This window comes from Uranotaenia lowii, chromosome 3, assembly GCF_029784155.1.
Source record: "Uranotaenia lowii strain MFRU-FL chromosome 3, ASM2978415v1, whole genome shotgun sequence".
In the NCBI taxonomy this organism is placed as follows: domain Eukaryota; kingdom Metazoa; phylum Arthropoda; class Insecta; order Diptera; family Culicidae; genus Uranotaenia; species Uranotaenia lowii.
This window is the reverse complement of record NC_073693.1, coordinates 264,320,977-264,335,415: the sequence shown is the minus strand read 5'-3', so window position 1 is coordinate 264,335,415 and position 14,439 is coordinate 264,320,977.

Below are 14,439 nucleotides of genomic sequence, written 5' to 3'. Positions count from 1 at the left end.
TAGACCACAGTTGGTTATTTGAAAAGCTCGTACAAAAAAAAAATCCATGTGTTTTAAAATTATAATTTCATGAGAATCATAGGATTTTGATTAAAAAAAAACTGCTTTTCTGTTGATTTACATTCATTTGCAATTGAAAGTTATAAATTTATTAAGATAAAACATCAAGGGTGACAAATTTAAGCATTAAATCGTTGAATTTATTGAGAACCAAATGTGAGGTATTTATGCTTTTCGCAACAGTGAGCAGAGCTACTCTAAAACTTAAAATTTAATTTTGAAATCATATCATTAGAAGTCAAATATAACACTTCAATTAACTCAAGATTATTAAATCTGCTCATTTGGTCCATTTTCGAATATGGTCTTACAAATTTCTGAAATCTCTCGTTTTAGGTAAGTTTTTCACGCTTCTCAATGTGATAAAAATATCCCAAAATATTGAAATTTAGTTAGTTTTCAATGGTTTTAATGTTTTTAACAAATATATTATTTATCATTCCAGTTTTATAAATATAAGCTGATTTTTCACTGAGGTAACATAGGTTCTCAATGGAAAATCTATGATTTTTAAGTTTTACTAATATTTTCATTTCCATTTAAGTTTTACAAATATTTCGGCATATGGTATTGGAAACTATGTATAACATTTTTTCACTTCAAATGATTGTTTTTATCAAATAATATCTAGCTAACATAATGAAATTTCATTATTCAAACCGGGATGGTCACGGTCTTCAAAAACGCTCTCTTTTTCTGTCATTTTGTTAAAAAGACGTAATTTCACATGACTTTTGAATAAAATTATCCAACCTTGGCAACTTTGGTCCTTGGTCTAAACCCTATCGAGGTCCAAATCAAGACTGCCGCACTACTGACCCGATTGCTTACTAGATTAGGATTACCATATCCTGCTACGCCAAAAAAAAGTACATTGAGAAATATTTTCAAAATTGTTCAAATTCAAAATTGTACAAGAACTCTTAAAAGAGTACGTATGGTATCCCTATACAAGATTCTTCAAAGATCAGTTGTGTTAGTGATTGCCCATCATCGTTGGTTGAGCTGGTTTCTCAAACAATCTTTGTATGGTGAGGGAGGGAGTCTTTGAGCCAATATGAGAATAAAAGGTATCTTGTCATTTATTCACACTGAAAACTATCCCTAACGTAACCATGGAACCATATGACAAGTCCAGTGACATGAAATTACTGTCAGACTATTCTGCAAATGGTGCCCGACTTGCCCCATCTATAGGTGCCGAGTTTACCCCTTATGAATCACTTAAACCACAGATGAACAGATGTACAACCACGAATAAAAAAATTAGAAATCTCTGTCAAATTTTCCGAAACGGATTTATACTATTGATTTCAGAAGAACAATCATTCATAGTTTTGCTACAAAATGTTGAGGAGTGTAGAACCTCAAATGTCGGATAGTATTTTTAAATTATTTTTTATCTAAGAAAAACTAGAACTACATTTATAAATTTGAGATTCATGGATAGTGTGTGCAAGGAATAAAAAAAAGATCGTTACATGATGAGAAACCTGAAGAGTCCTCTCAACAATAATTAAAAATCTTGAATCAATCCTAAAACATTACAGAACTCACTGGGAAGGTGTGTATGTGTTCGAAAAGTTACAGCAATAAACTGTTTCATCAAAATAAAATGGGTGACTCTCAAGATAGTCAATGATTTTATTTTGATAGTTGACCCTTGAGCTAGGTTGCAGAAAAAAATTCTGTGTTTTGAATAAAATAAAAATTCGAATTTTGTGATTTTAAGACAAAATTCTGTGACAAATATCCTGTGATTTTTAGTAAATATTGTAGGCTTATTCTGTAATGTTTCACAAAACAAAGAAATATTGCTTCGGCATGAAGTTCTACTTATTATGCGCACCTGTCTGAGAATAAATTCTTATGTATGTTTTTAATGGATGAATAGACTAAATCATGTTACTTCTGAATCGTCTCAAACTGATGCTGGATATTCTTCTTATCATAATTATTTTTATTTTAAGTTTATCACTATTTGTGTTGAACATTGGATTGATGTTAGATTGGATCAACCTGACTTTTGGGCTGACGTTGCTTCAATATCTGCAAAATCTGTGTTTATTCACAAATCAGTATAATCTGACACAGATTCTGTGATTTCGGCGATCTATCCCTTGAGTCTGGAGCAGTAAAATCTTCAGGTTTCTAGAAGTGTTTCGAGAAGATCATTGTTGTCATACAAATTAATTGAAGAAAATTTTTTTAGAAAGGATTCAATGTAATTGATTGGTAGGAATCAATAAATAAATCGATTCACATTTTAATTCGCCACTACCAGGATTTTTTTCAATGGAGTCTATCAATAAGTTCATTCAGATATGGTACGTACTACAATGATTACCTACTACGTACCATACTTAACTTCCGCAGACGTCATAAAATGGATGAACAATACTTATTGTCAATTGTCTATTTTCCGCATTTCTATTTCCAGGACCATCCCTAAATACTTTGCCGAAACTGCTCTATTTTCTTTCCGACATACAATCAAAACTCCCCACATGGCGATACCCATCTCGATGAAGCTCACGTTTCACAGCATCCGTTCAATCGAATGTGTGAGCCAGACAACACGCGACCAAATCGAAACAGAAATGAAATAAAACGACTCAATGACGTCACACCGAAAAGTACGACACACGGTGTGTAGTACGATAGTACGTAATTATAATAATAACCTGCTCATCTCGAAATAAACCGGCTCAGATGATAGGGGCATCTCTATTTTTGGAGAATGAATTTTCCCGGAAAGAAATGGCTCGTAAAAAGACGTCACCACAAGCGGATTTGGTACTTATTTACTTTGGTATTTATCAGTAGCTGGTTTGATTGAATTGTATATTCACATGTACTCACTCGTCTGTACTAGCATACTGGTTATAAACGAAAATGCAAAGTTGTTGAATTGTACCTGTCGCTAGTTCTATTTGTAAGATCCCTAATAATAGTGTGTACGTAAATTAGGGAAACGTGATGCCAGTACTATAATTACCGGACCACGAGGCCAATTGCGTCAGTTTTTGGATACACATTTGGTGCTAGAATAGTATAACTGAAATGGCTGTTTGGGAACGTTGGCTAAAAATAACGTTTGGCCTGATGACAAAAGTGGAAGATGTCGGTTATTTCTGTTCCGAGTTTCATCGCATGTGTTCATTTTCTTAATTCGCATGATACTTAAAAGGAAGTCCAAGGGTTATTTTTAAGAGCTGGTACATTTGCTTGAATAGTTTTTGTATTCGTCTTATCGTAAGACGTTTGACCTTGAAGTAAAAGTATCCTTCCACAGAAACGAGTTCTGTTTCAATTCGCCATGGCTAATAATTCGAGTAAAGCCGAAACCTTCAGCGAGTTTCGCACCCGTACGTGGAAAATCATTAGCACTGCCCATGTTGGGCGATCTGCGATACCAAAACAGACATTGAAAACCACCGAGGAGGACAAACTTCGTGGGGATAAAAATTCGCTCATTGTACCTATGCCAGCCATATTCCAGCTAAGGGAAAAACTCACTCTTTCCAATAAATTAATCATTGATTAATAAATCATCCAGATTTATGACGCTCGGGAGTGTGCTCTTTTTTTTTTTCGTTACCTCATTCTTTCTCCGGTTCCATTGCGAATTGCCCGCACTTCATGGCGAGCTCTCTTATTTGCGCCTCTCAATATTTTTATTTCAATAAAATCGAAATGACAGGTAAATTTATAAATAATTACATAGTCCCAAGCAATCTGAACTTGCAATGTGCGGCAAAACTGCATTCACTTGGCAGTAGGGAAAAAAAACTGATCGGAAAAGCGCACAGAATATGCGTGCAATTCGAGGTTGAACGTAAACGTTTGAGCCCAAACAAGACTTACCGCGATCGATCGATCCCGTTCGTCGATCCGGGATGTAGCTATGTTCTCAATTTTGATTCATAAGCATTTAGCAACATTCAAAATACAATAAAAGTGAATGCATTTTGGCCAAGAACTATGTCTCAGGGAGTAACTAGAGGTGTACAAAGAAGGTTCCATCAATTTTTCCGAATAAAAAGATTTTTACGGTATCATGTACATAGTTTGATACCATTAAATAAACAAGCCACACGATCTCCTTTTTATTAGCTAAAATTAACACAAATAAAATTTTTGGTGTGGTAAAGCCGTAGAACATACACCCGACAATTTTTAGAGTAATTTTTTACTATCATCTGACAAACTGTTCGTGGTGCTAAAGTGTCCATTTGCATAAATCATTTTGTATCGGTCTTTTTAAACCACAAGTACTGGTGCAAGCAAAAAACAGTTTTTTAGACCAAGACGAATAGCTCCCAGTTTACCAAATTTTGGCTTAATGCTCATGATCATTGATTTTTTCGAAAATAAACAAGTCAAGAGTACCTCAGCTATTAGCATACCAAATCTTATTTTGAAAGATATGTCCAAAAAGTAGTTGCGTGTGAACTGAATTTCATCAAAAAGCTCATAAATGGTTAAGAGTAGATTCAATTCACATCAAATAGAGAGTATAAACATCAAATATGTGCAATAGGGATGTACAAATGAGCAAAATTTCATGATTGAGTTTCGCTAACAGACCATATACATTGTTGACCCTTTGACCAAGTTTTTTGACCTCCAAAAATCACCAAAGGGGAGACCGAAGGAAATCGGAAAATCGAAATTTTAATTTGATACCAAATGACTACAAAATCATTAAACATCGAGATATGATTTTTTTTTTTGGGAATTTCTAAAACTTGGCTGTTTTTCGGAAAACCGAGTCCCAGAAATTTGACTTTTGGCTAAAGTAACAAGCATTTCATGTATTTTTACGTCATTGGACAATAAAATTTAAATTTCGATTTTTGACACCGAAACGACACCGAAACACCGAAACTTTGAGTGCTTCAAGGAACCTCGGAAATCATGTCCGATTTAGCTGAAATTGCACAGCTCAGTTTTTTGGGCCAATCTACAAAATATATATGGTCGATTTGCGAAATTCGACATGACCAATTTGATTGCCACCCTAATTTGCATGCATACAAAATTTTCGAGGCCAGTTTTTAGCAACTGGGGTAACTTTAATCAACATGAAGTTTTTCCAGATAATCATCAAAACTAAGTCTAAAGTAGAAATATCTCAAAACTTGTTTCTCCGTTTAAAGACCTGAAAGTTAAGTTTGAAATTGGAAAAAATTGGGTTTGTTTTTTAACATTTGCAAACATTCCAAAAAAAGTAATCCCGAAATCTTGAAATATGTATTTTTTCGAAGGCTTGCAAACAAACACCCTTTCTGATGAAATAAAAGCTTTTAGAAGCAACCAGATGGATTTTTGTGAGACATTTTCCAAGAGTAAGCCAGTCTAAGATACTAAAAACTAAAAACCCTATCAAATGGTATAGTTTGAAGGAAAAAATAAAAGGGGGAAAGTGCGAGGGCCTAGAGAACTAGGCACAATTTTCTTTATTTTTGTAGTTAAAATTTTATTAGTCATGTTAAAAAATTTAGCACCTTAATTTACGCATCATCTTTATCCATCATGTTTATGTGCAGTTTCAAATGAGACTAAAATATTTTCTGCACGTCAGACCCGTGCAATGGACATTCCATGGGAGTGGGGTTTCGAATTTCAAATGTGGAATGAAATTATAACAATAACAAAAAAAAAGGACAATTAATAAGTAAATTGATTTCTAAAACAATATTCAAACCCATAATCATCACACAAATTCGAAAAAAAAGATACTGACACAAATCAAAAAAAATCAGAATCAAAATTTTAAATCAATTTTATTTCCGGTTAGTCATTAATAAATCAGTCGAAATGTTTATTCTTATTCTGAACAAAAAATAAAATCAAGCAAGTATAAACATCAGAAACGGAATGCGAATTAAAAATTGAAATTAAATTAACAAGCATTTTCATAAAATTGAAATGTTCTAAGTTGTGTTCTTTTAATTTTCATCGATAAGGTCGATAAATAAAATTAACAAACAAAATCACGGTGATTAACTCTTAATAAATTTAAATAGGGGAGAGTAGGGAAACGTGATCCACTTTTAATATCTCAGATGTGTGCTGAGATAAAAATCTCGAACCAACTTTCGTCGTCGTCGCTTTGCGTGAGCATATATTTCTATATGTTGTTGACTTAAATACGCATCATATGCTTCTTTTATTTATCAAGCTAAAAAAAGTTAGAAAAATTTATTTTCATAATTAAAAATACACCCGCTAATTGCATCGATGGAGAACCTAAAATTCACGCTTATGATCTTAGTTTGACATAATCTTTCACGTGGAAAAGGAATTTTTTATGAAACATCAATAAGTCACACAAACGCAACCAATTTGCAAATCATAGCTTGTGGGGATTCGTGGGCCACACATCTTGAACCACTTATATTTTTATGTTTTTATACACATTGAGAACTTAAAATGCGTTTTCCCTATCTGTAAAGTTTTCTTATGCCAAATGAAGAGTTATGAAAAATATTTTGTCCATCCTGTATAAGGAATTTTGCCAAAACGTTCGCGAGCCAGGTTTTGGAATCTATTCGATCATACACAGCTCTCTTTTTTATTCCATCATCTAAAATTGCTTTAAAATAACGAAATGAATTATAAAATCATAGTTTTGGGTCAACTCATAAACTTTGCATGTTATTTGGTCAATTTGGAGTTAGTGGCCCACGAATCCTCACAGATTTTCAAAATCCAAAAAATATTGCTTTATTTCAAACAGTCAGAATTTGGAAAAAATAACTTTTTAAAAATTAAAAAAAAACCTTATGATACCTTGAAAATATAGAAAACCAAACCATTTTTTTTATTTTTATTTTATCTTTTATAATAAACAAGTTATGGAACAACGAAAAAAAATTGGCAAATGATTCCCCACTCTCCCATATAATATGATGATGAAAAAGATTAGTTTTTAACATTTGAAAATGATTTTTTCTAATAAAAAAGTCTTACCAAAATAATGCAAGAGTGTGTCTATGTTTTAACGATTGATTTAGAAGATTTTGGTGCGCTAAACTCGAATCTCCAACAAGATTTTGTTTATCACCTCTTGTTTTTGTGATATGGAGTTTTAAAAAGAATCAGTTATGAGTGAAATCAATCATTGATAACTGATGAACTGACAAGTTCATGAAAAAAAACTGATACTGAACTTGTTTATCATACTTTTTTTTTAATTAAGGAATACTACTTTTCATGATGATGGATGATCTAAAAAGAATCTACAGAGTTTAATAATTCTGAAATACAAGAATTTCTGACATAACTTAAGAAAGTTTAAAAAAACAAAGATTTTATTTCATTTTAAAAATTCGCTGAAGTCTGAAAAACGATTTGATTTCTGCTTTGAGAAATATCATAAATTCTATGTAGTCATTACTTCTTTAAACATTCAATAAAAGTCTATTATTTTACAAAATTGGGATCAGTAAATAAACAGAAAACTTCAATAAAAAAAATTCACAGAAGTCAAAATTACTTGCGTTCTTGCGGAAAGTAATATGATATGAACCCTCATTTTGAATTTTAATCGTAATGTTCAAAAGTTTTGTCAGAAAAGTGCATAATTTTCTTGAATAATTTTAAACCCATTTGAAAATAATTAAGGGCACCCACATAAATCAAAACTAGCTCTTAAATTCTTTTCATCTAAAAAATGTTAATTCTGTAGCCATGTGAAATTATAAAAACCCTTCTGAATGTGAAGTTGAACATTTAGGTAAAAAATAGAGGCTGAAAATGGGTTCTTAAAAAAAATATGTCAGATCAGCATAAAATTTGTAATGATTTTTAAATTAAAATTACGTTTATTTACAACTTATGTTTGGGTTTACAATAATTCACAATAATTCAAACAATTTTCTTTTAAAGTGATTTATCATGAAAGTAATGGATGAATTTGATTAGATATACTTCTTTAAAAAAAAAAACAATATTTCACGACCATGATGCACACTGCTTGTCCACTTCCCTTCAAATTTAATTTGAATTAATTTGAGGTTTATGTTTGAAAAAAATATCAAATTAGAGAAGTTTAACAAACTTCTTCTACATACTTATTTTGGTATCCTTTTAAACAGCTTATACATCCTTTTATAAAACAATCTGCGTAACTTTAATATTCTCCGCGAACAACTGTTTACAAAAAGATAATTTTCGTCATTTGTATGGTGTGTAGTTTAAAAATTATCAATTTAAGAACTCTTTTAAGAATCTTCCGATATAAATGTAATTTCACAAATGAAAAAATACACACATGTGAAAAAATTCTCAAGTTATCTACAATATTTTTATATCACCGCAAAACTCTTACCAAAATTTTAGTGATTGTCGTTTTCCAACAATACCTTTGAAAACCAAACCTTTATTTGAGAATGTGTTAACAATTGCTATGAAATTAAAACTGAATGTTTTATTATTTTTCTGAAGTATATTGCAAATTTATTTTTCGGCATATCGGTGAAAAGTAGTTATGAAATTGATAAAGATGGATAGAGAAGTGAGAAGAAAATTTACAGATGTTGAAAAGAGCGAAAGAGCATTTTTGCGAGGAAACTTATTAACGTACACCATACTTTACCCTGCAACATTTCATTATTTAGGAGAAGTAGTACCGGGATAGAGGTGGCACTACCTTAACCTATACAATGAAATCTGGTTGGTCCGAAGTCTACATGTGGTGGACACGTATACTCCGGCCCGGCCCGTCGGCTCTTTCGCTCTTTTCAACATCTGTAAATTTTCTTCTCACTTCTCTATCCATCTTTATCAATTTCATAACTACTTTTCACCGATATGCCGAAAAATAAATTTACAAAATTAATTAACGGTGGTTAACTTATCTTAAAGAAGTATATTGCTGAATTGTGATTCGAAAGAACAAATTAATACAAACTCTTGTTTCGATTCTGCAATTTCTAAATATAAATTTAATTCTAAAACAAAAGCATTAAAATCAAATTCTTAGGTATGCAGCTTTCGTATTGTATTTGTTTTCTCTTAAATTATAAGCTCCCATAGATTTTAAAATTTATTGGAACTGAATCGAAAGATATAGTGACAATTTTGAAACGAATGATTTAGTAAAAAAGTGAAAAATTGTATTTTTGCTTCATGCATTCAATATTTTCAAACATAATGTATAAATTAAAATGAAAAAAAAAATTATCTATTATCACTGGTTTTATCTCATCTGGTAAAAATTAATACATAGGCAAGTTTTTGGAGCCTTTGTTTTAAAACCTGTTTTTGGAGGTATATTCCTGAACTCAATTTTTATCAGGTTTTGTTCATCACCTCTAATTTAAGAAGTAGTTTTTTTTGGTATTTTTAGAAAATTAAATAGATATGATTGTATAAAAATGTATAAAAGATGCTTATATGGCTTATATAGAAATTTTGAATTAAACAGTGTTAGTGCCCTTACAAAAGTAATTTGGTGAAAAATGGTCTACGGAATTGCAAGTTACAGCTGTTTTTGTTTGGCGGACCGTTTTTTTTTAATTTTAGGAATGTAAGAAATTAATAAATTCTATTTTGTAACGGTTTTTTGCCGCTTGGGAGGGGTGATCACCCCGATCACCCCCTCCCACCCCATAGGACCGTGCGTGGTTTGGGCAGAATCGTGAAAACTTTTGGTAAGTCCCAGTGGGAGTTACATTAAGGTACAGAATATTAGAAGTTTTATCAAGCGCAAATCGAAAATTTTGATTTGGGATGTGCCAAAAAAAAATTAATGTTTTTGACTTATTCATCAAGCTAACTAATGAACATGGCTGATTTCATTTCTGCAAAGTAAAAAAGCTGCCCGCCTTAAAAATAAACAAAATACTGTGGTCAAATCGTGCGCAACATATTGGAAACGCAAGCTGAAGATATGTATTTTGAAAATTACGTGAATAACAGCAAATCGAACTGTTTAGCAAGCACATGGCAGGATTCCAGCCAGAAAATGTTTGTTGAAAAGTCCCACCTGGGCGTTCCAAAGATAAACAGGGAGAAAAAAAATTGATGTTTAGCTCTTGAGGTGGCTGATGATCTGTGGAAGCTGCAAATCAGTCAGTGTTACATAACTATTGACACAATGAATGGCTAAATATACAAAGAAGGTTGCCTCCAAATGCGACCTTTTCCGCTAAATAACCTTCCCATAGTACCAACAAAGTTTATACTATGTTTTGGTTGGGTCTAAAACAGTGCAATTACTCGAAAACAGAGGTGGAGTGATCAAAAGTCAAATATGTCGTTTTTGTGCCGACAGAGGACAATCTGCTAAAAGTGTCATAACTTCGATCAAATTTAAAGTTTCGAGTAGTTTGCAAAGACAAATTTCAATAAACAGAAAAATTAATAATAGAAAAACTTAATTTGGAAAATGGGTGGTTCAAAGTATGTATTATAGATGGCGCACGTGGCGCCCAAAAATTAATGTCTTAAAACTTTTCCGTTGGACGCTATCTCAGAAACCACTTGACAGAACGTCAAAAAAATTTACACATGTTAACATTTCATTACTAGGTAGCTTCACTGAACATTTAATCCACTTCATGCATTCAAAATTTTTTAACAAAACAAAGTGTTGCATTTTTTTCGAATACACTCTTGAATAAATTATACGGGGATGTGAAGTATCGTGGGCCATGGTGAAAACGTGGACCACCCTTAATATTTCGGATGTATGTAAGTTGAAATAAAAATCTCAATCCAACTGTTATAGTTGTCACTCTTCGTATATTCTATCTGACCCATGCATTGCAAGAGTACTTTTAATGCGCTGCTTTGCGAATTTATTGTTTTTTCAATGCCAAAAGACATTCCCCTGGTAAACAGCTAATAACTATATGCCTTATAAGATACGAAGTTAAGGTCTTCGACAAAGTTATTCAGCGGAAAATTTCCGTTAGAGAATTTATAAATTGGCACGAAAACCTGCAAATGTGATCGGTTGATTTTTCAATACAAAATGTTTATTCAATTTTCTAACACAAACCTTAAAATTCTAATTTATTCATGTGAACGTTACTTGAAAATTTTGCAAAAAACATGGATGAATTTTGAACCAAAACGAAGCTTTTCAGACCTCAGGGCTTGAGATATTCAAAAATAACCCCAAATTGTCTCAGTCTAAGGTAGCACACTTTGTCACCTAACTCATGTCTTCACACTAACACTTTACTAGCAATTGAATCCAATCAAATTAGTTCCCTCATCAATGGACTGAACGGACACCTTTTCAGCGGCACATCCGCAAGTGGAAACGCTCCGGAAGTTGCGCATAGATTTGTAACCGGTAGTCAGTCAGTCAGTCAGCCAGCCACCCACCCCCATCATACCGTATTGACACTTTCTAGCCACCATTTACCACGTGTCCAAACCAGGGCCCCGCCAACGGATTCTTCCACCGCGCCGCCGGAACGAAGATTGATTCGCCGCGGAGTGGATAGGCGTTTTCGCGCGGGGGACGTTCCTATCTGAGGCATACGCTGCCTCGCGCCTCAAGTTTAGTGTGTACACTCTACGCGCGAGAGAGTGCAAGCGCGGGGGTGTTCGACTGCTCGGATTTTGCTTTTGATTTCAGTTTTCCTTTTTTTTTGCGGAAGCCCCCGCAAATCTTGACGCCCCCCTGGACTACGGCGATGATGATGATGACGATTCTCGTCGGTCGTTCGGTTTCAAATCCACGCCGCGACCAAGTGTGTGGCAGATCTGTGGCACGCGTTCCGACGTCTCCGTCGTCAGTGAGAGTTCAGTGTTTATTTAGTACCGGTGGCCCGGCGAAACGTCACTCTTCGAGGCGGTTGCACTAAGCGTCTCGTAAAATAGTATCGCGTAGTAAAGTGCATCGATAACGTCTGGCGAAAAGTGTATCAACGGCAGCAGCTGAAAAACGCGCGTGCCTTCCGTTTGTTTTGGGTTCTAGGAGAGTTTAGTTCTGTGTCCCGGGAGTCTTCTGCGGGATTGTCGCGAATACGCCGTGATTCTGGTCTTCAGCACTTACAATCGTCAGAATGAACATCGTTGCTTTCTCTCAATCTGTCTCTCTTGACAGGGAAAGTCATTCTGTGTAGAAGCAGACTCGGAGACGAGTTAAAAAATAAATAAAATCAAGAAATACAACAACTTGACAACAATTGGTCGGGCACGCGATACGAAATTTGAACGATTTTTTTTTATCTCGCATTACGCGACTACATTTTGTCATCATACAATGTTGAACGAAGAAGAAGCATTATTTTGAGAGAGCAAAATCTTTCTGCCATCGTTGTTTTTTATGCCGTCTGTCCCAAGATTCTACTACAGTTTGTTCCGAGGATCTGCCGCCGCCGGTAGACGAAGTGTGTTTCCACGGATATTCCGGGACCGACAGCAAGTTTGGTCCTAAATAGATTCGTTTCTACGGGGCTGTTCCAGGTTGGTTGCCAAGATGGCACCATTCAGCGCTGATAACCACCAATGAAAGTCGTTTCCGGTTGATCCGATCCAACCCGCAAGTGCCGGCAACAAGTGAGTGAAAGTGAAAACGCAACAAGTGCTACACTGCCGCTCATAGCAAGTCCGTCCCATTTGCGTTTTCATCGTTTTTCAGTTTATCGTTGGAAACACTTTAATTTTATCTGTAGTTTCAAGAGAAAACTTTGTTTTCAGTATATACTTTGTTCTGATGAACATTGAAAAAAACCTCAAGTTAATTTGTCCCATTGAACGTATGATCGCAAGTCGGTCCCATATGGCATAAATCATCGCAAGTCGGTCCCACAGCCATAAGGGTCCATCAAATGATTTTCAACAGAATCAAAACCAAAAAATAATCCTTATTAAGCAGAAATCTTTCATTAGCCGTAACAGAGACAGATTCTGTTGATTACTTTGATTAAAAACGCCTACAAGTGCCGAATTACCGAATGACTTTTTACGATTTTTCAATGGCGTTTTTCTCATTTCAACAAAAACGCAAATGGGACGGACTTGCTATGAGCGGCAGTACAGTGCTGTTTAGTGAATGGGTAAGAATAATCAAGTGTCCGTCGTTTGCCGTCGGTTTTTGAAATTGTGAGCCAACTACCATATGATGCAGTGGCATCAATTATTTAGATGAAATTAAACCAGTGTCGTCGCTCGACGCGGCGTTTGATGAGCTTCCGGTTGGCCACAAAGTGGCAAGTGTCTCGTTTTGGAAAAATATGGAGCTGCTGATTGTTTTGAAAGCGTGAGGCCGGTGCAATTCTGTGCTGAATGGTATTGACAAATTTATGACGATTGAATCAGCTGTTCGAGAAACAAGATATTTTTTATGAGTGGTAAGTTGGAAGGTTGCATCAAAGACTTGCTATAAAAGAATTAACGAAAAATGTCGAAAAGATCCTTTTCTGTCTGCGAATGCATGACATTAATTACAAACGTAAATGAATTGAATTATCTTTTAATTTCCGTTTTGCTTAGGAACACAGCTCATGAGTAAATAAATGAAATCACTTCAAATGTTTTCTAGGAAAAACGGTAGATAAATCGAAATTCATTTAGAATATGACTACGGCTATCACCATCAATTTTGATTAAAATGACATAAAGTTATTCAAAAATGTACGAAGTCCATCAAAATATTTACTCAAATGACATTCAAACAGTTCACAAGACCATCGTATGCTTACTGATGCCATCTGACGTTTCCAATTAAAATCAAATCACCGTCAAGGGTTAAAATCTCTCGCCTTATTGGTTCACTGATAAAAATGTCGTCTACACAGCTATAATCACTTTGTAACATTTTCCAAAGCTTTTTTATACGCATTTGCTTTGTTAGGTCTATCAAAAAGGTTTTTCCATTTCAGTCTTTTACCTGTTCAAACTGGGGCAGTCGTTATGCCTCATGGCTTACATGTTTGGTTTATAATCAGACGATCGGTGATCGACATCGAATTATGTTAACGCGAGAAACTAACAAAAATAGAATTGTAAACTCTACATAACATTAAATAATGCAAAATATCTCTACGTGGAATAAAAGATTGTTATCTCTACGGAGTATAAACAGAAACGTTGGTCATATACCTAGTCTCTGTAACTGGACCATTATAGGAGCTAGTTGATAATGCATTTCCGAGTCGTGCTGAAAATAGCATCAGCGAATAGAAATAGAAGAAGAAGAGGACCACACCTAGTGGAAGTTATCTCCTATATCTATGACCTTCTCAACGATCAACTTTGGTTTTTGAGTAATCTAACCTTGAATTTGTGAACAACGCCTTGTCATTTTTTCTCCTGAAGGAGAGCTTGAGTCTTTATACCAGTGGTCACAAAGAAAATAAGTCATCTTTGACGAAATGTGCATTTGAGTTATTTAGCTCCAATCAGCAT